Here is a 27768-nt window from a genome sequence, read left to right as displayed (position 1 = left end):
TATGGATCCAGAATATAAAAAGTAAAAAGCACAGAACAGTATAAATGATAAATGCTTATGTAACAGCCTTTCATATTTTGACTGCTTTTAAAATACAGTAATGTTTGGAACTTAAAAAGTTGAATAGTTTGTTTCTACATTATTTATGCTTTCTTTCCCACTAAATGAAGAAGAGTTTGATGATTGCTGTGAAAGCTGTATTATTCCACTCTGCATCCTATATTGGTGACAAAATATGAACTTTGTTAATATTTAAACAAGTGAAAAACCTCAAACCTATATAAAAATGATGGATCACCTGGTCTTTATTGGGTAGACTAACCTTATCTTTTTTATCCTAATTTTGGGCATCTCTATAATATTCATTTTTATTTTCGCATTTTATCTTCTTTTCACTCATTTCTCTAGTTATTTTACATTTTCAGGTCAAATGTTGATCTACTTCTGTGTTTTAAGTGTTTTCCACACCTTTCTGGAGTTGTTGACTAAAACTACATACCAGTTTGGGAAGTTCTCAGTAGTAAATTCATTTTATTTTCTTAGTATATTTGATACATTAGTGTTTAGAGGTGGTTTCTACTGCTGGAGCTATGTACCATAAAACTAGTTTTTAAATTAGCATGTTGCAAATACTCATGACAGGTTTTTGCTTTCATTTGGTTGTTTTATCAGTTTCTCAGTACGTCGACTAAGAATTTTAACATGACTATGCCATTCAACCTGATGTAGCCTCTATGTTTTTGTATACTCCAGTGAGAGTCATCGGTGTGCTTAAATTAAATTTGAAGAGTGAATACTTATACTAATCCTGATCATTTATGCATAATCAACATAGACAGTTTTAACATGCAATTTTATTTTGTTTTAACTCTGCAGGAGGTCCTAGCTCATTCTGTTCACCACATCTCCCAGTGCTTTTTGAAAAAGTATCATTAATGTTGTAGAGTATGTCAACATACATAAGTTGTGACTAGGCCAAGGCATAAATGGGACTTGAACTGGGTGTGGTAGTACTCATCCTTGTGTATACATATTCTTATATGGGAAATACAAAGGAATTTGCAGTTAGGCAGCCAAAGCAAACCAGCTTTGGAGAAATGGATAACCACTGAAAACAGATCAAGTGAGGCTAGGAAGAGCTTTTTGTGATCAAGACATGACATTATCAACGCTGAAGAAAAATCAGAAAGAGTGAAGACAGTCTTCAAACAATTCCTCCAACAAAATTTACTATCTTGTCTAACAGAAAAAGAAGTGATATACTTGCAAATCACACAAACTCACAACAAAATGTAGGTCTAAGGACTTTCTATGTTAATCAGCATCATTTTCCCTTAAGAAGACAGAAGAAAGAACAGATAGAGTGGACATTGCACTACTTGTCTCCATGGGCCATGGCTTAGGCATGTCACGCTGCTTGCTGTATGAGGAAAGAAGATGCCTAAACCTGGGGTTCAACAGAACTTCACCATCAGAATAGGAAACAGAGAGAATGACAGGATGTGGTTTAGACTACAACAGATGTCTATTCTTCCAGATTAAGGCAGCTGAATTGTTTAAAATACCTCTCTCTGAGTAGGTGTGGGAAATTATCCCTAAATATCTCTTTAGTTCTGGAATGCTTCAACAGAAAAGACTAACATCTAGGGTGCATCCTGCAGTGTACATTGGACAGCAGGGATAGACATACCATGACTTTAGTGCTATTAAATTTGGTGCCAAAGATCTTCTGGTGTTTCCATAACTATACCAGGATTTTCACTGAAATAAGCGTGACGATGCTCTGAATTAATCCTGCATTGTACTTACCCATCTGTCTCTTCAGGGACCAAAATAGCTGTCTTTTCTCTTTCAGAACTGTAATGTTGCTAATAAATATAGATAATTTGAGTTTAAAAGTATTGTTGAGGACCCCAAGCTGCCCATCAGTTGAGATCAGAATCTGCAGAGACTTAGGTCTAACATATGATCCTCTTGTCTCTTGCAACCTTGTGCCCATGGGAACTGTGTTTGGCAGAAAGGACTGATGCAAAAGAGGCTAAGTTAGCAGAGACTAAATAGTAGGTTTAGACCCAGGATGCTTAGAGCTGTCAGATCTCCAAGTAATAGAAAGGAATGTATTTTTGTAAAAACAAGTTGCACTTTTTTTTTTTTTTTTTTGCTTTACAATGTAAATCATATTAATGTTACTTTAAAAATATATCTATTAATCTTAGAACACTTCATCCTTTATTCCTCAACAAAGAAACTTATGCCCAGAATGCTGATGATGACTTTAGGGGAGAATATTCTCATATCAGGTTTAAAAAACTGATTATAATGAATGTCAGTTAAGTTAGACTTGTAAATACTTATATGGTCAGGGTGATTATTTTTTTTTTCTGAGGTACATCTCAGATAGATAGTGATACTTTGTTCATGAGGATGGACAGTTAGTTGGTAAATTATGCATGGTGTCATTAGAGAGGATTTTGTGGCTTAAGAAACAGAGCTGATTAGAATTATTTTTTTTAACTACTTGAGTTGTGGAGAATAAGAAGTTACATTTCCTGCTATTTCAGAATTCCCAAAAGACATACAAGGCTTTGGTCACTGTCCAGAGACACATGAATTATTTAAGAATAGTTTATCACAGGGTTAGATTTTTCCAATTCCTGCTGCAAGTTCTGTGTATGTTTGACAAACACAAATTGTCCCAAGAAGAGGTCTCAAGGGAGCTAAGCCAGCTTTTTCTGTGTTGTTCATAGAACCTCACCTCTGAAATCACTACTGCTGGAAAACATACACTACTGAGCTCGGAATTTGTCACAGAAATAAAGCATTCCTAAGATTCATTGTAGCAAGGCTTTCCTTAAGAACTATTTCCTCAATCATGGGGATAAAGATAGGGTGAGAACAGAGATCTGGAGGCCAGCTAATGGATTCCCCCCCTTCAATATTACCCCTGCAAGTAGAGCTCAGCTGTATTTTTGATGTTAACAGATTGTCTGATCTGCTCTTGGGTACTGGAGATTCTATGGCAAGATTCAAGTGCCTGAATATCCTTTCTGTTTTTCTAATGCCCTGCCTAACTCTTCCTTGCTGTAGTTTTATTATTTTAGTGTCTGCCAAGGACATAAAGAACAGTTTATTCAACGTGATGTTAAGACACACACACATATATACATGTACAAATGAACACATCTGGTTTAGTCTTTCATCTGATTATTTTTGCTTTTCTCCAGGAAGTCTTATTTAGTGGGAATTTTCCTTTATTTTCCTTTATTTATCTTCATGGATGTCCACACTTGGTATGTGCCTATATGTGAGTATTGCTGAAGAAGTTTTCCCTGGGAACACCCATGAGACAAATCCCTAACCCATCTCTGAGAGGTGCTATCCATGAATCATCTCGAAGAGGGAAAGAGTAAATAGCCTCTCAGAGTTCACCTCAGCTTTTTCACTGAGTAAGAACAAATTTTTCATCCTCTCAGATCCTGACCTGCATCTTACTTCAGTTGTACAGACTTTTTTCCCTGCTAGCTCTTGAGTTTTTAGTTTTAGAAGCCATTTAAAAATAATAATGAAAATAAAAATTGTTCCTTTCCCCTTCCCCCCCTTTTTTTTTTCTTAAGTTCATCTTTAAAGATCACCTTAAAGATCATCTAATTCTGACCCCTGTGCCATGGGCAGGGACGCCTCCCACTAGAACAGGTTGCCCAAAGCCCTATCCAACCTGGCTTTAAATGGCTATTGCCTGTCCTGTTAGCTTTGGACATTGTGTTGCCTATGGATTATTGACATAGTTGCAACTCCTCCTGCCTTGGCATGAAGCACATTATGACTACATGACCACTTCAGACATGAGTTAAGACTATTTGTGGTACCTGAGGCATCTTGTATGTAAGCCCACAAAGTCTTCTACCAGTCTAGGACAGTGAGAACTAGTCCTACATGTACAAGTCATTATTCAAAAGAAGAAGAGATGGTGTCCTATAATCATAAGTATTTATCATCAGTACAACACTCCTGGGAAATCAGTTTCTCCCTCTTTCTACTGTATCAGCAAATTGTCCTTTAGAATTACATTTCAGTAATCACTGGATGTCACTAGCGATACTGTTGCCACTTATGTGGTGTCAGAAGTTTCAGGAGACCTCAAGTTTTTCAGAAGACCTCCACATTTCAGAAGACAGTACTTGATTAGAAAAAGGACTTGTTCAGTATTTGCTCTGCTGAGGTGCTGCACTTCGTGCACATATACACCTGCTAAGAAGTTTCTTCTGAGATTTTTTGAAATCTTCCAGGTCAATCTCAACAGGAGATTGACCTTTTGGTTCCTATCCATTGCCTTCCAAATTTCAATATTATTCTGTAACACCATATTAATTTTTATATGAAATATGTGCAAAATAACATACTATTCAGGATTCTCAGAGACAGATAATACAGATTTTCTGCAAGGTCACAATGCCAACATAGCTACTTTGCCTGCAATACCCAATTCAGCTGATTCAAGAGCTATGTTGCCATACTCACACAAAGCACCAATTTGTGCTTTTTAAACACTAACATATAGCTATAAAACAAGGATGAGATTATGGCTGTCTTGTGTGAGATTACCAAAGTAGGTGATGCCTGCGAGGCCTGATCTCCAGGACTGCATTGCTGTTGTACCTCACATGCACGAACTGTTTTTTTTTTTTTGTTTTGTTTTTGTTTTTTTTTTTTTTTGTGCAAGTCTAATGGTGGTGGTGAAGATTGGCAGAGGAGGTCATGGTGCTGTACCCCTAGTGCTGATTAGCCAGGACATGTGGTAGAATGCTCAAACAGGATACTCGTGACACATATTGCATGCTAACTTGTGTCTGGGCTGGCTAATGCATCTTTAGATTAAAATAAGTAAATAAATAAATAAATAAGAAGGTACTGAAAAGAAGGCCACTGAAAAAAGGAAAAAAAAAAAAAACCTTGTCTCCCACACTCTTGTATGTGCAGCCTAATCACAAGGCTGGAGATTGTTGCTCACCCTCCTGCCTCCCTCTGTTGTCTCAGTGAATCATTTATTTCTGTATGCAAAGTAGGCAACAGTGACAGCGATCTTTTCCCTTGTGACTCTCTAGCTGAGTCTTTCTTGGAATATGCTGATTTTTTTATTTTCCCTCTCCTTCACCACAAGCAAGGCTGAACTTAAATTTCTAATGTTGGAGTGAGATTTAGAGGAGAGGAAGAGTTCTGGCCTCATTGAATTAAAATAATAATCCTTGTTGTGCAACTTGATAAGTTTTTTCTTGCCACCTTTTCTATTCTTAAAGAGTGTGTTCTGGGGAGTACATCCCACTGTAAATATCCTCTTTCCCACAATATAGGTGTTTACAAGGATAACTATGGCTACCTTACAGTTGAATGCCTAATATTGTAAATCAAGAGAAAAAATAAATGTGAACAGTTTCAGATGATTTTTTTGTAAGTAAAACATAGGTCATCTTTTTGCTGGTCCACACTTCACCTGAAGAAAGTATAATAATGCTCTTAAAGGACATACAGTCCAGAGTGCATAGAGAATTTCTGATAAAATTTATATATTTTTTTTCCATAAAATAGTGTCTGCTAGATATTTTTTCATCTTCTGATTCACCAGAATCTTGTCCTCCTCTTCTTGCAAGCTGTAATGATGGAACCTGTTAAAGGACAGACTGAGTAATCATAAGTTTACACCCTTAACCTTATTCTAAATAGATGGTCTTGAATGCAGATGGATACGTACATGTATATATGCAAATACATGTATTTATATGTATATTCAGTCTTCAAACTCTACCAGATAACTTCTGTGCTGCCTGTTAGTTTGAGGTAGTTTCTAGGGAACAAGATGTGGCAATTTTAAAAGAATATTCTTCAGTACGCTAAGTGATGTTGCTTCTGCCTTTGTCTTAGGAAAAATACACTGAATAAAACTTATAAGAGGAAAGATGAGTTTCTCTCACCCTACTTCCTTCTTATTGGAATTTTTATTTTGAGAATCTGAAAAGATATATACATATTTAATTATAGAAATTAGTCTGCCTTTTTGGTTATGTTGACTCTTGTTTATCACTTGTTCTATACGTTATAATTTAAGTGGAGAAAAGCTTGTTCAAATACATAGGTTTCTCAAAATTTAATTGAAATGCAATGAATGTTCTCAGGCTCACCAGAAAGTCCTTTTAAATGGATAATCATCAAATTTGACATTGCTGATATTTTATTTATAGAAAAAGCACATCTCTCCTAACACATGCACATGACCCTTCTTTGTTTCCTATCTGAAACTTTAAGATAAGAAAGTTCAAATCTATGTTTTTATTTTGTATGCCTTCTTTCAAATTAGAGGGGAAAAAATCAATAGATTGTCCACTTCCCGAGATCTTCATTCTGCAAGTCCACTTACACTCATCAGGAGCCAATGCTTGTTGCAATCTGAGGATAAATATGCATGCGTGACCAGTGTGAGTGAAGTTCGTATTAGAATATTGACAGCAAATCAATGAATTGTCTAGCCGTTAACAAAGGCAGTCTAGGATTTAAAGGGTAGCTTCCAAAAGAGCAGGAGATAAGTCCTGATGTGAAAGTCAAAGGGTAAACTTTTTGCTAAGGACAGAAAGAGGATGGATCTTGGTTGCCTCTATAAGCATGCCTAAAGAGAAAGCCTTCCTGTTTAAATACATTTGCTCAGGACAGCTCCATCTCTTCTCTCATGTTTTCATTCCTTTGGTTCTCAGATGAATCATTTGAACACTGATTTCATGTTTGTATAAGTAAATGGAGTCCCATTCCATGAACTCAACTGGAAAGAAATTCTCTTTGTTCATACTCACATCATGAGTGAGTATGGCTGAAAATCTTGTGTAAGTGTGTTTGTGCTTTTTTATACTTGAAGCTGAGCATACAACATACACAAAAATCAAATCGTGTAAATATTCCACATGGAAGCATGGAAACTTGCTCAATTTCAAACAAAAAGTTTCACTTTTGCCTGTCTGATTTCCAAACCTACATACTGTTTCCCCAGTGGTTATACTGGTTTTATGGCAATGATATGATGTCAAATACCATAACAACAATCCCTAAGCAATTATAAAATTCCTTCCAAGGTTTCTCCTGGGTTTTGGCCTTAAAAATATATCCTATTAGTTGTAATTAAGTTACTAAAGATATGTGTAATATTTAGAGCATGCTGCTTTTGCATCATTATCACAGTATGAGAAAATCTTTAGTGTCTGACTGTACTATTGACTTGCTGGCATTACTCTTTTCTTCATCAAAATGGATTTCAGATATCTGTTTACAAACAGTTCTTTTCAACATTAGATACTTATCTTCTGTCTGAATGCTTTCTTCTTTAAAGCCCTTTTTACTTGCTGCCATTATTTTTAAAAGTTCCCTGTTCTTTAAAGCACCCCCACTCCTTCTTTCACAAATGTAACATTGCATGGTTTTGCTTTAAAATCTTTATGCCATTAAGCTATGCTGCATTATTTTTGAGGTCCTACTTTTCAGTATTTCATAAAAAAGGTTAAAGTTGCATATTAAATTAGACAATGGGAAGCAACTATTGGTAAAATCTTTCATTTTCTCTCTACCAGACTCCCCACTTTGCCATATTTAATCTTTCTTTTTCTTCTTTTGGAAAAGCTAATCTCAGCAGTCTTTCTTTTCGCTTTTCTTCTTTTTTAAAGAAGGCTTTTTTTTTTTTTTTTTTTTTTTTTTTTTATCAGAGGCATTCTGCCCAGCCTTACAGTACTTGATTTATGATTACTGAAAATTTCTTATATATAAGAGGTGAGGAACATATTCTGTCTATGCTATAGTCACAACGAGAGTAATGATAATACTGAGAATAAATGGAAAAGATATCTCATTTAAACCATAGAGATAAAAAAGAAATCTTTTTTCACATTTTTGTGTATTACTACTAGTCATTTTGACCACTTTAAAGAAATTTTACTGCATTTAGACTGCAGAATAAACAGTAAGTAACTTTAATTTGATTTTACTGTTTTACCTGAGAATATTCCCAAATCAACTCTATCAACATGCAAGATATAATCTGTTTTTCCACCCAGATCTAATATATGACATAGTCTGCAGTAGTCTGCAAAGTATTCATATTCTTTGGTATGCCTTAGCAAAACCACAAACCTTTTCTTTATCTGCCTCCATCAAAACCCTTATTTTCTTTGATGGCAAGGAAAAGGGCTGCTGCTGCTATTTGGCTTTAGTGCTCACCAGAACTGCGAACACCTGTTTCATCGTGTTCCTGACTTACTCCTTTACATTTGTTGACCTTTATAAACCTTTCACTATCTGAGATAAGGACTCCTTTTTCTTCCATTTGGATCATGTCTGTCAATGCAGGGTCATGTTATGATCAGTTATTATTGATAACGAACAACAGTCATCAAATTAATTGTAAGTTTGGATCCCAGCATCAGTGGCATGTACCTAGTGGTGGTTTATTGTTGTCACTTCAAGGTGAGTTCATTACTTTTCAGATCCACATGACAACTGTTGGTTTCTCCCACCAACCTCCAGCATGGCAGTGAAGCACTCTGTTCTTTAACACCTCTGCACATATCACCTTTGGGCTTTGTACGTGTTGTGCTAAGAGGAAGATTGTGTAGGACAACATGACAAATCTTATTTGTTTTTGTTGTTACCTTTTCTTAAAATGTCAAGTAATCTCTTGCTGCTTTTCACCTGTTTAAATATAAGAGGTTTTTTTTTTTTTTTTTTCCAAATTTCTGCTGAAAATCTTAGGTAGTTCTATTGTGTTAGTCTTTTCCCAGGCAGAAGTTGTCAAACTGAAGTGGCTAAAACTCACTTCTAAGAGAATGCCTCCTGAGGAGCTGAACTCTTCTTGGTGAATGGGTGCTATCAGCTAATGCTTTGGCACCAAACAGATAGTCCTGCAGCAATATGTCAGATACGTTGCACATCTCTGATAACAGCATTTGTCATTGAAATTACTTCTAAATGCATTAGTGTGAAGAGTGCATTTTATATCCCGGTGTAAGTATGGCATTGTAAAAACTGATGCTGAATCAAGGGAAAAGAATGATGTTTGGGGTGTAAATTGAATTCCATTCACAGAACAGACATTAAGGTTTGCAGCAGGTCAGAAATGTTATGGGACTTCCTTGCTGGTTTGGAAGGAAAGGGCAGTAAAAGATCAGACAATAGCTCTAGGCAATGTAGGTATGTGGATAACCATTTCAGAGGAGTGACCTCCTGACCTGCTGATTTGTGACATAAACCACAGTGTGGCACTCCTCCACACCTGACTGCAGAACAGAGATACGAAGTGTTTCTGCCCTGAAGAGTCACTTATGCTTTTGCGATACAGAGTAAAAATTTTGGCTGAGCATATTATAGCTGCCAAAAAGAAAACGACAAACTATTGTAAATAAAGAGTACAGTAAAACTATTAAAAATATACATATGTACTATATACATTGTATTCTTATTGAAGTGGTAAATGTGGCAGTGCAGGGAAAAGATCAGTTCAGATACTGTATATTTGTACTGACTCATAGACTAATGCATTCAAACAACTTTATAAGGACTACATTTGTCAGAGCTGCCTGTAAATCGGTTCTCATTTCCCAGAATTATAATTGCATTTCCAGAGCTGCAATGGATTCCCTTCCTATCACCTCTTTCATATTATTTCTGTGTTGACTGATGCAACATTATAATCTGCTTTGGCCAAAAAAGGTCATATTGCTTCTTCATTCTCAGAATGTCTCCACTTTTCTTGCTGGAACCTTGATTATTTTGAGTCAGTGATTCTTTTGAGGTTGGTGTCACAGTCTTTCAGCAAGAGAGTTGGCCAAATATTGCTATCAATCCTTAGGTAGTTTGTTTTTTAAAATGGGCTTTTTAGTTCAATTATTCTCCAGGATTAAGTATAACTGATCCATCTGAATTTGTAGATTTGCTGAAAATTATGGAGGTGAATTAATGTAAACGAGGATTGTTATTGTGCCACTATTCACATTCCTGTTTTGCATTTGAATTTATCATTACGTATGAAGTAGTGCTCTGATTAAGTTCATGGGTAACTGTAAGAGTATCAGAGTAAGTGGCCTTTTAGGAACTCAAACTGAGTGTAATGACTACCAGAAAACTGCTTTTGTCACTTAGCGTTCATAGATGAGCAGCCTGAATAAATTCTCTCTCAGGTTTTTCTCTCTGACGTTTAGCTTACCTCTTTCATAATATTTAAAGAATGATAATTCTGAGCTCTAACTTGGGCTTCTTAATTTTAGGCATCTTTTCTTACTTATAGATTTATCATTTCATGTGGGAATAAGCTTCTAGAAGGTCTTGATGTCTGTAAAGGAAAAAAGAAAGGTCTCTAAACTTGTACTGGAAATTTGCTGAGATCAAATAAAGTGTGAATATCTGCTTTGAAAAATTGGGTATTTTCATTTTTTTTTTTTTTCTGAGACCTCAAAGTTCCATTTATGGTTTCAGAAAGGTCAAGTAGGCAGAAGAGGGATATGAGAGACATTTGAAATATTAATTTGATTTTTCAGGGCAGTTTTTTTTTTCCTTAAAGACATTTTCTTTCATAATATTCAGTTTTTTTATTTACTTTATTATTATTATTATTATTATTATTATTATTATTATTATTATTATTATTATTATTATTATTATTATTATTATTATTATTTATCTGTCTTAAGAGAAAGGCAGACTTTATTTGTAACTCTTTCACAATAGCACTGGATTCTAATTATAAGCTATTTGTTCTGTGGACATCCCAGAGGGAAGTCATGCTGATAGAAAGACTTCCAGTGACATGTATGCACTTCTGTCTGGGCTTCAGTGTCCTGAAAGCAAATCAATACCTTTCTGCCCTACTGACAGTTTATGATGGCTATCAGTTTACAGTATTTAAGCTGCAGAACTTAATTTGTAGAACAAGAAAAAAAGCAGTTGGGACACCATATATATATACCATAAATATATGTATACGTCACTGCAGGTAGGTTACTGATTTAGTAGTACTACTGTAGCATGCTGTAGTAAATGAACAAATTGAGGTTCAGGAGTCAAAATTGTCAATAGTCATCTTTTACAGAAAATCTTTTACTGTTCTTTTTTTTTTTTTTTTTTTTTTTTAATTTTTCCTCCAGTAACATACTTTAAAAAAGAACCAAAAGGTATAGCAAAATTTTCATTTTCCCAAGCTGTCTTTCTTAAGATGTACTCAATTTTTGTTAATGTATGTATATTCAGTATTTCTGAGAGATTCAGTGTGAAGATAACATGATACAGAATTCTTGTAGGCAATGAGGTAAGAAATAGAGGTTTAGATGTCTCAACCAAGTTCTTAAGGAAATTTGTCACAAAGGGCACTGATTGACAGCAGAGATAACAGGACTTCCTGAATCAAGTCTCTTTTGGACTTGCAAGTTGATTCTTTCTAGGCCATCTGGAAGCAAACCTGAGCAATATGTCACCTTTGTGAGCCATGATATTGTCTGGGCCCTGAGATGGCTGGGTTTGCCACATGGCTGTTGCCAGACAACTGTTAAATAGGCACAGAGACAAAACTGCATTCTTACCCTGCGGCTGTCATTGCTATGTATTTATTTATTTATTTTAAACTTTTGTTCTTGACTGATTCTCACTAAGAACTGCCAGCCTCATGCTAGTGCTCCCAAGAGTACTGGAGATCCATTTCCTGTCCCTCCAAAACATCCACAGTATGAAGTGGTAGGTTAGGCGTTGAGTAATGAACAGCAGCCAGTTTTACCCGTCAATGTGAAGGTACTTTTCCTTACTAAGCATAATTGGCACAGGTGTCTGAAATGGTCCATTTTTCTCCATCACCTCTTGTTCTCTGGTTGTAGAAAATCTCACCTACTGATATCAGGGTTATCAGTGCTACAGATAAGATTTTCTTTCAGCATTTTTGCTGAAGTGGGTTCTTTATACTCAGATTTTGAATGGAGCTATGGTGTGATTATGGAGCAAACGTGGCATAATTTTCACCAAATTGGGAGAGCTATTCCTGATAAACAGACTGTTAGTCTGCTTTAAATTTGTGTCTCATCTGCCTCCATCCCTTGTGGCTCTTAGGAGAAGAAAAGTGACTTTAAAGAAAAAGAAAAAATAGCAGACGTTGCCAGGGTTTTGCCCACAGAGATAGACCTGATAAACATTCCTTGCCAAAATCAATAAATTCATGAAGTACCAAGTTTCAGAACAATCAGGGGCTGAACACTTCCAATCTGCCCCTGAAACTGGATTTCAGTTCAGCACGCCCTTCTTTGCCAGTTGGGTAGTTATTTGTGAGCATTGTTATGCTGTGCATAAAGCCTGCCGTCTTCAAGTTGTTTTGAGAATTGTGCTGATGACCTACATTGGAAGGCAACATTTAATTCCAGATTTTCAAACGAGGCTTGCAATTTATAAAATTTCTGAATAAAATTACCTTCTGGATCAATGTGAAGAAGGAGATCAGTAAAGCTGCCATTTATCTCTTCCAACACATCCCCCAAAAAAGCGAGAATTAAAGAAGTTCAAAAGCCTGAGATTTATTTTCTGTGCCAATCGAAGGCTGTCTTCGTGTTCTGTGTACAAAAGGCCATTTGGTTGTTACTGAAATTGCTGACTAAAATACCCAGAGCTGACATATTTGTCAGAAGACTGACAAGCAGCTGACTCAATAAAGGTTTTCAGCCTTTTGTTTGACATTTTGGTGGTTGGTTATCATTGTGAAGGGGATTGTTAGTGCATTATTTTCATCTTGTAGCTCATGCAGATATAACATATTTTGTAGCTCTGCAACCCTTAAAACCTAAGACAACATTTTTCTCCCTTCCATGCACTTAAGAGAACTTTGTTTTTAACAATACCACTGCTTTGAGATAAAATTTACTTATTTATTTGTTTTTTAAAAAAGCCAGTGCACTCTCACCATAGCAGAGCACCATCACTGCAGGCAGAGAGCCGAATCTATGGGTCATTTCCTATGATTTCCTTTTATTTGCCTTCAAGTGGCAGGGCAGGAACTTCATCTTCTTGACAGAATACGTGTGACAACAAAAAAAGTTTAAGCATCATGTAAATATTCTTCCTTCTGTGGTAGGAAGCTAATCTTTGAGGTCCAAAAGGCCATGGTCATTTTTAATTTATTACCTAGATAAACATTTGCTAAATCACATATTTTTAATGTTTGATATAATATAGCAAGTATGCTGGGGATTGTAATGTGGTATATTTGTCTTCTCCTTATAAAAGAACAGGTATGGATTAAGAGCATTATTGCAATGTGTTCTGAACTATGTATTTTGAACTGTTAAATTAAGCCAGAAAGAAAAAAAAAAACTGGCTTCCTAGGTTATTATGTTGCATTATATGATCTACATGTTATTTCTTGACAATTGTTTACTTCATGAAGAATGCAGAAAGGGCAGGGTGGAGAGCATAGGAAAAATCTTTCTCGACTTGTACAGCAGCCTGTACTGATAACCTCAGTAGTACAAACCACTATTCTGCCTCTGAGTGTGTCCCCAGTTTTGATTTTGAACCACAGCCTTCCTTAATTTATGTTAAAGCTCAGTATTTCTGTCTCAGTGGAGAAGATAGAAACAACCATTCATGAATTACCACACGCAATGGTCACATTCAGTTTTCTCTGCCATGTGCTAGAAGATTATGTCTTTTGTAGAGAGAAATTAAATTTCCTAATGGACTAAGATGACACTTGACAAGAATCATCCAGAACCTTCTTGCCTGTAACTGAAGCCATTCTGAAGCTGGCTATGTTCCACATCTTCTTTCCCCTGACCAGAAAGGCAAATACGGGGAGAAAAAAACAAACAAACAAACAAAAAAACAAAAAAAAGCTCTTTATTTCTGCTGATAAATTTCAAGATAACAGCTACTTCAGAGAGAAAATAACAAGGAAGCTAAATTTATAGATTATTGCTGCAGGTGTTTGGAGACTCTGGGTAACAGTATTAGCTTCGTGTCCCTCTAGTTTGTCTAGGCAACTACCAGGACCATCTTCTGCTTACTGTGAATGTAAGACCCTTGTTGGCCTGATGGCCTCTGCTTCTATATTCTGGCAAACAGATCAGCTGGGCTCCAGCTTTCACAGCTTTCATTGAGGAGCCTCTGCTAAATGTACGATGCTTCTTAACTCTATTAGTTTAATTGCATGAGGGATATATCTAAGTTACTGATTTACTCTTTAGAATCACGATGTGAAGATTTATGGTGTCTTTTGTTACTTGAAAAGGGCATGGTGATGTTGTGGTGTGCCTTTGTCTCCATATAACTGCCCGTTTTCGTAGGTGTAAAACTCATAGTTTCCAGTGCTAACCTAACCTCAGGAAAGGTGTTAGAGATTCCATCACTTGAGGCTTCTTCTGGCAGTTAATCCTCAGCTGAGCTTTTGTTGCCTTGCCAACATCTGAGAGTTATCACCCATCTCTTCCTTTACTGCTACTGTCACCACCTCCTGGTTGACTTGTTATTTTCCTCTTAATTTGGTGACATATTAGCCCAGGTAGGAAGTGTTGCTCTCCATCCTCTCACAACAGAAAAGAAAGATAATAATCTATCCTTGGCTTAAGGAAGTAAAACTGTCATATCTGTAAATTTAAGAATGTCAGTGTTTTATTCTCTGATAGCTGTTCACAGTGGACTGATCATAGACTTGTTCAGCCTAACCTCTGTTCCCCTGCCTCTGGGTAGGAGTGACACATGGAGAAGTTATGAACTTCAGTGAATCAAGGACATTCCATTCAAAGTCTTATACTCAGGATCTATTTAACTCTGATTTTTTTTTCAACTTTCTGTCTGTTATAGTAGCATTTTGTTTTGTCTGAAATTAGCTGTTGTTACTATACTTAGATATTTGTTCAAAGAATAGGTTCCTTATTGTCTTCAGAACACACTCAGCACCTCAAAATTAAGTCTCCAAGTTCAGATACAGAATCCTACATGTTTTACATTTCAATGAGATGGTACTGGATATTGTGTCAAAGAAAGCCTTTCTGCCTTAAACTTGTTTCCTTAAATTAGCATTACAAGCTGTTTTATGATTTAGTCATCTCTCTGTCTCCGCATGCTTTCAAGAAAATACACACTTATAAGATATCTAAGTGTCACTCTGCCTCCAGATTCTAGGCTATTTGGCTGAGGACCATGCATTCTTCAAGCAAACATCATGTCTATTCAGCACAGCAGTTCTCCCGGTAATGCACTTTTTGGGTTTTTGGATAGTTCAAGCCAGGGTCTGTAAGCAGGTGCCCTTCCTAGCTTCTCCCACAGCCCAGCTTTGATGTGACAGACCTCATACCTTCTGTTTGTGTGCCCTATTTAGGCAGCCATAAAAAGGACACTGATTCTGAGGAGACTGGAAACCCCATGTGAATATGCAATTTCAGAGCTTGTAGAACATTTTGGATCTGCTTCTGAGCTACTGGTGACAAAACTGTTATGTAGTGTTAACTGTTAAACTGTTTTCTTGAGGTCCAGGAGGACATCTTTTGATGAAATGGTAGTTTGAAATGAGTAACCTAGAAATTGGAACCCCTCTGTGATAAATACCAAGAAAAAGGATTAGGTCTTCAGGTCCTTAATCAGATGATGTCAAAAGCACACCTGAGATGTATTTCTGACCAAGTATGTGCCTTTCTTCCTCATCTGTCTGTTCAGGAGCAACTTCAGAGCCTGCCCCAAGTCTGGATCCATTCACTCAACTTCCTTCTGCAAGCACCTTTATTTCATGGCATGAATACTGAGTATCCCTCATCACTAGAGCACTGCTGCTCTTCCTGGGCAAAGGGAGTTTACTGACAAAATAATCCAGATTTAATGCATTCCTATGTACCCTTGCAAATTTCTTGCAAAGATAGCTTCCAAGTTTCACCTCAATACAATTTTCTTGACTAAATTCAGTTCCTCTAAGGCTTAAGTCACACCTCAAACCTCTGTTTTTGAAAGAACCCTTTCTTCTTACATTTACAGCCCTCCTTCTGATATTGGAGGGACTATTTGAATTAATAGCTACAGGTCTAAAGGAAAATCCGTTTCCACATAGTTAAAACTTTTTCTGCATAAATAGTATACTCTGTTACAGCTCAAGGTATATTTGGGACCTCACAGAAAAATGTTTTACATCTTAACATTTGCTTAGTAGTCTGAATCCCAGACTTAAGTTTTCCTTTATTGCAGAGGAATTCACTGTGGACACGTCTTGGTAAGACAATCCTTCAGCTAATGCCTGAATGAAGCACACCAAAACACTGGTAATTGAGCACGGAGTTCATTTGAAGTAACCTTCCTATGGAAATGGATGTGGGCAGTCACTGGAAGAAAGATGTAGGTTACGTTCTACTAACTACATTTTGCGCATAAATCAAATGCACATACATAAATGTTTCAAAGAGCATGTTTTTGAAGAAAATGTTTTGAAGGAAACAAAAGTTCTACTTACAGTGTCTTATAAGTTTCAAAAAAGTTTCAAAGAAATTTTGAAAATGTCAAAGTTGTTTCAAGGTTAATTTGTAGTGTAAATATTTACATTTAAAAACTGTATTATAAAAGTTAAATGAATATTAGGCTTATTTTGCTATAAATTGCAAAGGAAGTTCTCTGGCTTCAAGGGCCCAATGACGAGTTTTTCATTCCTAATCAGCATGGTTTAGTATCAAAATGTCTTACAATTTTTACAATTAACTAGAAATTTTGAAGAGTGTTTAGTGACTAATTTGTGGCAGAGTTAAAGCAGTTATATTGTATGGCAGGTTTACTTTTGTCATTCACCAGACTACAAAATTAAAGTTGGAACAAGGATTAATTTTGAATTAAATTTTTAAGGTGGCTTTTGAGCCCATCTGACGCAAAGGCAGAGGAAGGTTTCATTGTCTTTTGACCTATGACTACGTGGAGAAAAATATGTCCTTGGGCGTGTGTAAAACCTTTCTACCCAGTCAGTTTTCCTCAGGCCTGCAACAGGTCCCCAGAAAACAGGAAATGGTGAGAGAAAATTACAATTCAAATTTTAAGAAAGTGTCCTTAATATGAATCTTTATTGCTTCAGGAAATATTGGCAGGTATACAGTTGTCTTTAAAACTAAAAAGCTCTGAGCACTGCATATGTATATTTACAGTTCTGCGTGTGAGTGTTAAACCTGTTGTGTTGGATTTTGAATGTATCATAGACTGGTTGCTGTCAAGAGCCCCTTAAGATAGTACTGAACAGGGTAAGTATAGTTAATGTATGGCTTGCTGAGACTGAAAAATGAAAGAAAATCTATTGGAAGTGCTATATACTAGAAACTCTAGGGGAACTTGCAACAGTGGTCTTGATTTGTGATGGAGTTCATTTTGTAGTCTCAGTCCTTGAGGTGTTGCTTAGCTTTTGCACCCTTTATGTGCTGTTATAGTCATCACACACTTTTGCTTATAGCAGGTATGGATGAAAATCCATATACAAAGCTTGAAGCAGACACTTATATTTATGCCCATCTGTTCAGCTGACCAGATACCCTTTGAGAAGTGTGACTTCAACATGCATTTTAAATGGATGTATTTGCTAGTCGAAGTCTGACTTCGAAGTCTGACTGTGTGAAAACAGCACCAGTCTGGGACAATGACACAATTAATTGCATCTGCCAGTGGGATGTGACTGTGCCAAAGGCACTGTCTTTTTGATGTGTCGTTTTTATGGTTTTATTTCTGAATTTGGGATGGAGTTCATAATGAGACCAAGATATAGAGAACAACTCTGGCCTCCTATGAAGACACTGGAAGTTTTGCTAATGAATGTTTCTGTTTTTGGAGACCAGAATATTGTCTTGCTGTATGTCCTGTCCTGCTGGAAAATAAAACAGTTTCTCTTTCTGGATCCTCTCTTGCTTGTCCTTGGAAGGAAAAGAGTTGCTTTTGTCTTGGAAAAAGTTAACATCTATCTCAAGAATCTAGGTCCCAAAAAAGTTTCCTCTTCTATCACCTGAGATGGGACTTTGGTGTCTGTTGAAGCGACGGAATTATCTTCATCTCAAATCTTCTTCTTTTCTTTTCTTTTTTTTTTTTTTTTTTTTTTTTTAATATTTATTTCTAAACACCTTCTGAGGATGTCTTTGACCTTTGCCCATGTCAAGCAACTTGGGCTCTTGTGATATCTGACTCCTTCCAGAAGATGCTGTGGTCTTTTTTATCTTGAATTAAACTGGATTCTAGCTCCCTATAAATTCCCCACTCAGAACTTGATGGTCTCCACTGATTTAGTCTCTTATTTCTTTGTGTTTGTAAGTTAACCACTAAGAAAAGAAACATCCAAAGCCTGTAGACTTGAATTCCACCTTCATATTAGAAGGAATAACCTACAAAGTTTTGGAAGACTTGGCTTTCCAGGAATTCTGAAAGCATTTTTATGATTTTGGGGATTTGGATCTAATATTGACATTTACTGATATTAAACTATTTTCTGGCTTTATGTGGTGCTACAAAAGGCAGATTTACATAGCTACTGAACAACAACAGATTTGTGAATCCGCCTGCATCTCAAAATATTAGGAAGAAAGTTAGATTTATACTAATTCTAGAATGTCTTACACATAAAAAAATGTTTTGTTTGAATCAAATATGAGTGAATGATAGCTGAGACATACATTTGCTTTGGTTATTTCTCTCTTAGCCCTTTTTTTCTGTTATACTTCTGGTACTAATGCTACTCCTGCTGCTATTGTTAGCTACATGATTCTCACAAAGCTAGGTCTTGCCATGATTTCACTTTCAGTGAGTTTTAGCTGGGGATAAATAATATTATGTCTTTTGAATACAAAGCATGAGTGACAGGATTCTAACTTAAAAAAATACCTATTTTAAGTTGAGTTAGTGTTCAGGATTACTGTGTGAGGAGAGTGACATAATTTCCATCTTATTTAAATATACATGATTTAAAAAAAAACCTTTTGTATAAATATTAAAGGAATGTTCAGTAATAGACAATCTTGAAAGAGAAAAGATTATACATTAATTTTATTGATATTGTCTTTTTTATAATCAATTTTGTACCATTTATTTTTTTTTCTTTATTAACGTTTTGCTAATCAAGAATATTAGTGTACTTCATGTAGAAACAGTGAGCTTCATACCCTCTGTTTTTCATAGTATAAGCCTGTACCAATACTTTGAGTGAATACATTGAAATCTTGGAGGTTTTGTTGTTAGGTTCTTTGCTCTTCTTTTGCTTTCTTTGTAAAATTAGTGAATCACAGGGATTTTCTATGGAAAACATATACTTTTATATTGTGGTTTCACACACTTTCTAAAGATGTATATTTGTATCCCATATCCCTGTAAAATCCAGCATTTGTGTTTTTTTCAACTTTTACTGGGCTAAGATATGAAAATATGTAAGAAGCATTCATTCAAGGGTATAAAATTGTTGATATTGACATTATGAGTTTTGTTTGGAAAATAGTCATATTCTCCATTTTTACTACTACTGTTTTGTGGGCAAAATGATTTCAGATGTGATTTTCTGTAATGATATAATCTGAGTACAAAATTCCTCATTTAGTCATCTGTCTAGATAGGCATATTATGAAGTTAAATATCTAAGTGATAATATTGTGTGTGCCTCCACATAATTGTAGGCACCTGTAGTATATGAGTGCCAAAGCAAAGGCAAAGATTTTAAAAAAAATAAATCTGTAGTTCTTTTTATCACTCATTAAAAAGGCTGGAAACCAATGTACTCTCTCATTTTGGAAAATGCATACTGTGCAAGTGAATTTATATTCTAAGTAAGAAATACCTCTCACCACATGAACTTCCAGGCTAATAGCCTCAGCAAAATGCATATAGAATTTTTTCCTTTAATAGTAATAACATTTTCAGAGATTAAATTGTCAAGATAGCTATTAATACCCCCAAATTAAATCTCACTTATAGTCTTCATCATGCTGAAGATAGTTCTTGATATATCCTTCAGGAAATCCATACAAAGGATTTAGCCTTGTTTATGTCTGCCCAATTGCAGCAAAGGTGCACACTTCTTTCTCTCCCTCACCTTAGCTAGTCTTTGGCAGTTGGAAATTTTTGATAACACTATGAAAAAAAAATGTAATGCACATCTCAAGCTAATGCAATGACAACCTGACTGAGTTTTATTCATATGTGTTAATTAGAAAGGCCCAGTTCAGTACATTTATTTGTGAGTGTCTGCCAAAGAGACATTGCAGCAACTGGTAAGTTTAATGTTGGAAAAAGAGAAATGGATGCAGTGGATTTATGGCTAGACACATATTAGACAGGAAAACCTGAGTTCTGTTTTTTATTTTTTATTCTTTCTTTCTTTATTTTCCCCCTCCAAGTAGTATGTGGGTTTTAAAGAATAGCAAACAGAAGCCATCTGTAAGCAAACTCAGTGACACTAATTACTGACTAATAAATGACCTGAATTTTAACTGATACAGGTGTCTATTTAGCATGTAGAGGTTTAGTTGTCTGCAAAGATCAACAGTGACTAAAAGGTTCTAAAATATTTTTGGAGTTTAGGAGGGCACTAGGGACCTAGTTCCCCTCCATATATCTAGGTTGAAAATTCCTGTAAAAATTTTCAACACTGACTTTGGTGAGACTTTTCATGCACTGAAGGACTGTGCTAATGCAATGGGGAGGAGGAATTAAACCTCTGTAGCAGTATGTTTCTTGACTGCCTTCTGTCTGATGTAAACAATTAAGCAGCTACAATTTTTGATAACTCTTGTCATCTGTCCATCTCTCTCATGTACTGGAGAGGGTCTGGGTGGCTCTGATAACATAAGAGCTAGTTTAAATCATTATTTGAACCTCAAGACAAATGTTAATCAGTGTTTGAATACTTTTGATTTAATTATTTTGTGTTCCACTTTGAAAGAAAACCTTTCTTTCTTGGAATCACATCTCTTTGCAAGCCTAAGTTTTATACACTTCTAAAAGAGCATGAAAACTGGGTGGAAGTTCATGAGTTTTTTTGGTGTAATATAGAAGAATAAATATTTAATGGTTGGAAGGGAACAACATACATATAATACAACTTAAATGGTGTTGGCATTCAGCATTAGTTTATAGTTTCAGTACTGAATCTCGTGAATTCTAGAAGTGGGTATGTGTGTGTGCATTTAGTGGTATGCCTGGGCCTAAAAATTTGCAGAAACAGGTCCTTTAACATTACAAGAATCTGAAGACATAAATCAGATAAAATTACACATTTCCAGACTGTGTTAATGAAAATGATAAATAATTCACAGGAATTTCTTTGCATAGAAAATACTTAAAATAGGTTTTGTGAAATTTATTTTCAGTTTTGTAATATGCCCGCTCCCATTTTTGAAAATTGTAATTTAAAATGTATAATTCAGTAATGCTTGTAGGAGTTATTACCCTGGATTAATACTTTGGCATTTTGCAATATTCTGTGTAAAACTTTAATGCCCCTGTTTTTATTAAAGTCATTTCAGCAAAAAATCAGTCCTGCTGTTTGAGAGGTCTTGAAATCTTACTAAACTAAGTCAAAGAGGTAAATGAACATGATGCAAAAAATTGCGGTATTTTACCTTTTCTCATCAAAAAGTAAATGATTATTTAAGTCATTATGTGGCAATGCCTTAACAGTGTGAAAAGTAATAGAAGTTTCAAAAGTCTTACCACTTTTATAACTGGGCATATTGTCAAGGGCTTGGAGGTAGTGAGGGATAACTACCAGCATTTGTTACTGTAAATTTATTTTCTACTTCACAACTGTTAAAACCTAACCCTCATTTACCATAATGTAAGTAACAAGTAATTCTATTGACAGTGGTTTAATTGCTGAAACGTGCTCATGCCAATTTGTGTCCACAGAGCTGGAGGAAAGCTGCACGAGTTAAATCTGCACATCTCTTGGGTATAAACAAGGCCCCAGGTTTAAGTATGCATAGAAACTGAACCAATTCCTGCTGTCTGTGTTTAAACAACTGACAATCCATGTAAATAGTCTTATTTCAGTTTTGAATGGCTTGTATTAATTTTCTGTGAAGTATAGATTCGAGATAGAATTAATTAAAACAAAAAGGCCACCCAGATCAAAGCATCAAAGGCCAACAGCTTCTTGAGTTCTATTAGCAAGAATACAGCCAGCAACTCCAGGGATGTGGTTGCAGCTTCAGGGAAGTGATCTCTTCTCTCTGGCATTTGTGAGGTCGCATCTGGAGTATGGTGTCCTGTTCTGGGTTCCCCAATACAGGGCACTGATGTATGGGAATGAGTCCATTCCCATTCCCATGAGGCCATCAAGATGATCAGGGGAGTGGAGCACTTGACATACAAGGACAGAACTGGGTTTGTTCAGCCTGAAAAAGAGAAAGCTTAGGGGAGATCTTATGGCTGTTTATGCTGGCTTATTGGAGTACGCAGAGAAGATGGAGCCATATTCCTCTTGGTACAGAGTGGTAGGATGATATGCAAAGGACAGAAGTCGGGACATGGAGAAAAATGATTAAACAAGGAAATAAGTTTTGCCATGATCAAATACAGGAACAGGTTACCTAGGAAGACTGTGGAATTTCCACCTTTGTAGGGGTTTAAGACTTGACTGCTCATGGCCTGAATGACCGCATCTAATAAGTCTATATTATTCTGTGAGTCTGTGAAAACATGCTACTTGGAAAACAAATAAGCCTCCATCCTCTGCTCTGCTTTGGCTTCACAAAACTATCTTAATACCATTGTAAGTGTACTTTATGAGTAGATGGGGTCTTTGTTGAAGTTTTTTCTCTTAATATATCAAGCTTGGAGATAACAAGAAGGTACTTGCAATTTAGCTTGCGAGAACAGAAACTTGGAGGGCTTCCTCAGTCTAGAAAGTCATGCTCAAATACTTCTTTTTGATTCAGTAACTGTGATTCCCTTCCCAAACTGATAAAAGATAACACAGAGCAGGGAAGTAATTTAGGAAAAAAAAAAAAAAAAAAAAAGAGTATGAAGTTTTATTTAACAGAGCACATGTGGCTTCTATGAAAAACTGAGTAAGGCTGGACACTGTCCTGGTGTCCTGGTACTGTCCTCAATATCCTGTTCATGTTCCTTGAACTTTGGACTTCATTAGTCTCCAAACATGAGCAGGAATTTCCAGTTTATATTCTTTTGTTGGATGGCCAACCCTTGTTCCAAGATTTCTTTGCAGAGGGGGCCTGGATCACTGTAGATGATCCCTCAGCTTCATCCCGTAGAAGGAAAAAAACACATAGAGTATCAATATGTGACCTGGAACTCCTTGCACATCAAGGAGGATATCACTAATCATGGAACAGAAAGCAGACCCTTCATTTTCTGCAGATCATGTTTCAATTTCCTGGGGTAGACTTGAGTAAGCATTTTCTCATTTGAACTGTACACAGATGTACATGAGATATTATTTCACTGGTCACTTCTGTTGAGGTGTAATGCAATGACTTATTTTTAGCAATAAATATGTGTATACATACATACATACATTAAAAAGTTTTGGAAGTACTTAAGTTTCTCTTAATTAATTGTTTAAAATATTTTGCCAATAAACCGTATTTTGACTGTATTTTTTTTTCTGTCCAGTCTTTCCTGAAAGTGCTAAAGCACACTGAAACTGTGTTTGAGGTAAAATGACATTTAATTAAAAATGTGCTGTGATACTTTTTATTGTTCCAGGCTTCTTTGAGAGTCGGTTTCCTGTTGTTTCCACATGAGGACAGAGGTAAGCATTTCTGTTCTATTAAGTATTATATTATAACCAACAAAAACAAAAAATGTTTAATAATGGAATATGTTTGAGTCAGTTTTTGAATATAAATTGAACCTTTGTACTATTGCTGACCTTTATCTCATTTTAACAAAGGCAGAAGGCAGCAGGCACTATATGACTAATTTAGTCTCCTAGATCGTGCCAGTGTTTTTCACCATGTCGTCTTACAGAAGGGGAGAAGGAACATTAATGCTTTACAGCATAAACATCCTGCCCGATTCTGAAGTAGTGCACAAGGGCAGGCAGCTCCTGCCTTGCAATAGGTGTCATTTCACATAGGTCATGTTAATTTGCATTGCTTAGGTGAGGAATTTAACAGTAAATTCTGACATGTGATCAGGAAAAATTGCTGCTGGCGATGATGAGCTTGAAAGATCACAGTGAATCTTTGCTATGAATTTCTTCCTGCACCTGAGATTTGAGCAGCAGAGAAGAGACACTTAGGCATACATCAAAGGGTACTGTATTTTAAAATCAGTTTGTTTGTTTTTTTTTTAACTCTTTTCATTTTCTTTGTTGCAGAAATACTATGTAATGAAACAATGGGTAGAATTTCATGTTCTTAAACCATCAAATTTATTCATATGAATCTGAAAGAGGTTGTTTTCTTTGTGCTTAGGTTTGTAATATTTCCACAACACTGTATGCAAGCATCACTAGTAGATGTGCAGGTAGTAACCTAAGGTAGTTAAAGCTTTTGAATCAAGGGAAATGTCAGTAACCCTCTTGACATCTATCCAGTAGTGTCCTGGAAATTTCTACTTTCCCTTTCCTGTGCAAAATGTATTCAGAGAAATGCTTCTGAAACAGAGTGCTTTCACAGAATGTGTTCATCTGGTTTTGGAAAAGATTTTCTTTTCTTACCTGGTCAGAAGAAAAGCAGTCCTCTCTCCTATGCTTTTGTTAGAAATAGTTCAACTGACTTATTTAAATGAAACTTTATGTCATCAGAGTTCTCCTAATCATTTATTGTTTTTGTCTTTTGTTCTTACAGTGTTTTTTTTGTTGTTGTTGTTTGTTTTTTTCCTTCTAAATAAATCTATAGCTTTTTGCTGAAAATATCAGTGATATTAGGAATAAAGATTTTGCCTTATTTTGAATCCTAAGTCAAAGGGTCCCTCTTGCATGCTTTGGACTAGAGCCATTATATGATCACAGCCCAATTTCTGAGCCAGCTAACTGAACCTTTCTCTGAGATGTTGTCAGCTATAAGCTGAACTACCTAAAACTGTGACCAATCCAGAGCCATATACTTGCCTTATGTCTAAATTAAGTTTACTATTCTAGTACCTTGTCTTAGAGATGATTGAAACTCTCCCTAACACCTTGCAGAAAATGTTTGGATGAACTAATGAAATATTCTCACTTTTTTTTTTTTTTTGATAAAAAAGCTGAAATACTTTCACAAGAGTTTCTAAGCAATTCAAGTGAAAACAGGTTTGAGATTAAGCGTCCACAAGGTGCTTTGAAGCTGAAATTGCACTTAAAGTTTAGCACCTATTCCTTGCTGAACTCACTGTTTTTCTTTCTTAAAGAACAGCTCCAAGACAATTTTATAAGAGAATTAATGTTTATTTTGTACTTCATTCTCTAACTAAACAGTGAATAAAGTAGAAAAAGTTTGTGAGTTTAGGAATTCCATTAATTAATACAGCTTTCAAGCGTCCACTTGGACCTTTGAAGTAATGGAAAAATGCTTCTCTCCCCATCCTGCAATGAAGATACATTACTGTAGAGGTACAAATATTTGTATTACAAAGGGAAAATTGGAACAGTATTCTAAAGATGGAATCTGTGTGTGACTATGGCTTTGATTTTCATGTTTCTAGTATTCTCAAAATGCTTCATTTCATGATGAAGAAACCTACTGAGAAGGGGGTGCTGTAAAGGGCCTAAGCTTCATAGGCGAACACTGAATTACTAAGGGTTTGATCTTGCAGATATTAGAGCAGAAGAATAATGTTACTTGTTTGGAGTTCTGCTATCTCTATGAGATGTACTGAACTGACAAAAATTGCATGTATGCATGGATATGTGCAAAGGTGAATCAAATTAGTGCTGAATCATTCTAATAGAAAGTGTGCACATTGACTAGGTTGTCCAGGTATAATATAACAATTCCAATTCTTTAGATACGTTTTTTCCCCTACTTTCCTTTTAACTACCCAGTCTCAAAGTAGAGCACACTGAGAAAAATGATAGCTAACTAGGCAGCAAAAGGTCTAGTTAGTCCAGCTGTTTTTTATCATAACCAGTATAGGATGCTTAATGAGAGATATAAAAAGTGGGCAAATACAGAGTGACATATTCCCCTAAGTATCAGCCATTAGGTACAAAAATATATTTTTCATCTTTTTTTTTTTTTTTTTTTTTTCATTGAAAGAGTGCACAGATAATGACAAATAGTCTCTTGCTCAGATATATAGGCAAATTTTTCTTCTCTCCTTTCTATGATTTATGTCTGGACAACTGTTGTATGTCCTCCATCTTCCTGGGAAGATTGTTATTTTTATCATTCTTTGGGAAGACTGAATTTTGTGCACAGAGCAATTTCAGCACTACTTTGAGTTCCTCTAGTCTTGTATTTGGAAACTAGGTGTGATGATTGATTAACTGTATGGATCAGAAAGCAACAGAATAGTTGGTGTGGAATTTTAAAACTAGACCAATTCTTTGTGCAAATGTTTGTGTAATGTTATTATTATTATTATTGTTGTTGTTGTTGTTATTTACAATATTATCAGCACTGTACTACAGACCAAATATATAATCCATGGAAGAGCTCGGAAGAGCTCTTATCATGCTCCCGCATTATATCCTTTTCTCTAAATTGGAGAGACAGATTTGACAGATGAACTGCTCAGTGGGTAAGGAATTGGCTGGATGGTTGCACTCAAATAATTGTGGTCAATGACTCAATGTCCTACTGGAAATCAGTAATGAGTGGTGTTCCTCAGGGGTCAGTATTGGGACTGGTACTGTTTAACATCTTTGTCAGTGACATGGACAGTGGGATCAATTGCACCCACAGCAAATTTCCAATGACACCAAGCTGTGTAGTGCAGCTGACACACTGGAGGGAAGGGATGCTATCCAGAGGGACCTGGAGAGGCTTGAGAGAAGGACCTGTGTGAACTTCATGAAGTTCAACAAGGCCAAGTGCAAGATCCTGCACCGTTGTCCCACCTTGCAATCCCAAGCACACACAGGCATTGTGGAGAATGGATTGAGAGCAGCTCTGAGGAGAAGAGCCTGGGGGTGTTGGTTGATGAAAAGCTCGACATGAGCCAGCAATGTATGCTTGCAGCCCAGAAAGTCAACTGTATCATGGGCTGCATCAAAGGCAGCATGGCCAGCAGGTCGAGGGAAGTGATTCTCCCCCTCTGCTCTGCTCTTGTAAAACCACACCTGGAGCACAGCATTCAGCTCTAAGGCCCCCAGCACAAGAAAGTCATGGACCTATTGGAGCAAGTCCAGAGGAGGGCCATGACAAAGATTAGAGAGCACTACTGCTATGAAGAGAGGCTGAGGAAGTTGGGGTTACTCGGTCTAGTGAAGAGAAGGCTTCAGGGAGACTTTACAAGGGCCTTTCATTACATAAAGGAGGCCTGCAAGAAATCTGGGGAGGGACACTTTATCAGGGAGTATAGGTCAAGGTGGTAACAGTTTTCAAATTAAAAAAGATAGATTTAGATTAGATATAAGAAGAAAATCTTTACTTTGAGGGTGGTGAGGCACTGAAAGATGTTGCCCAGAGAAGCTGTGGATGCCCCATCCCTGGAAGCGCTTAAGGCCAGGCCGGATGGGGCTTGGAGCAACCTGGTCTAGTGGGAGGTGTCCCTGCCCATAGCAGGGGGATTGGACCTGGACAGTGTTTAAGGTCCCTTTCAATCCAAGTCATTCTGGGATTCTATTTCAATTGCTGTGCATCAGAGGTCAAACCTTGGCCAATTAGGAATACAGTACAT

General features: G+C 36.3%; 1 long non-coding RNA gene across 1 annotated transcript in view; it reads left to right on the top strand.

Moving 5' to 3' along the window:
* Positions 1 to 27768, top strand: part of LOC106018009 (uncharacterized) — a 141986-nt gene that overhangs the window by 19052 nt on the left and 95166 nt on the right. The window contains exon 2 of the long non-coding RNA XR_011807708.1: positions 23707 to 23752. This is a non-coding gene — a long non-coding RNA (uncharacterized lncRNA). The remainder of the gene's footprint in view (positions 1 to 23706; positions 23753 to 27768) is intronic.

The sequence above is a fragment of the Anas platyrhynchos genome, chromosome 2 (genome assembly GCF_047663525.1).
Source record: "Anas platyrhynchos isolate ZD024472 breed Pekin duck chromosome 2, IASCAAS_PekinDuck_T2T, whole genome shotgun sequence".
Lineage (NCBI taxonomy): Eukaryota > Metazoa > Chordata > Aves > Anseriformes > Anatidae > Anas > Anas platyrhynchos.
The sequence above is the reverse complement of the archived record's forward strand: the minus strand, read 5'-3'. Positions and strand labels throughout refer to the sequence as shown.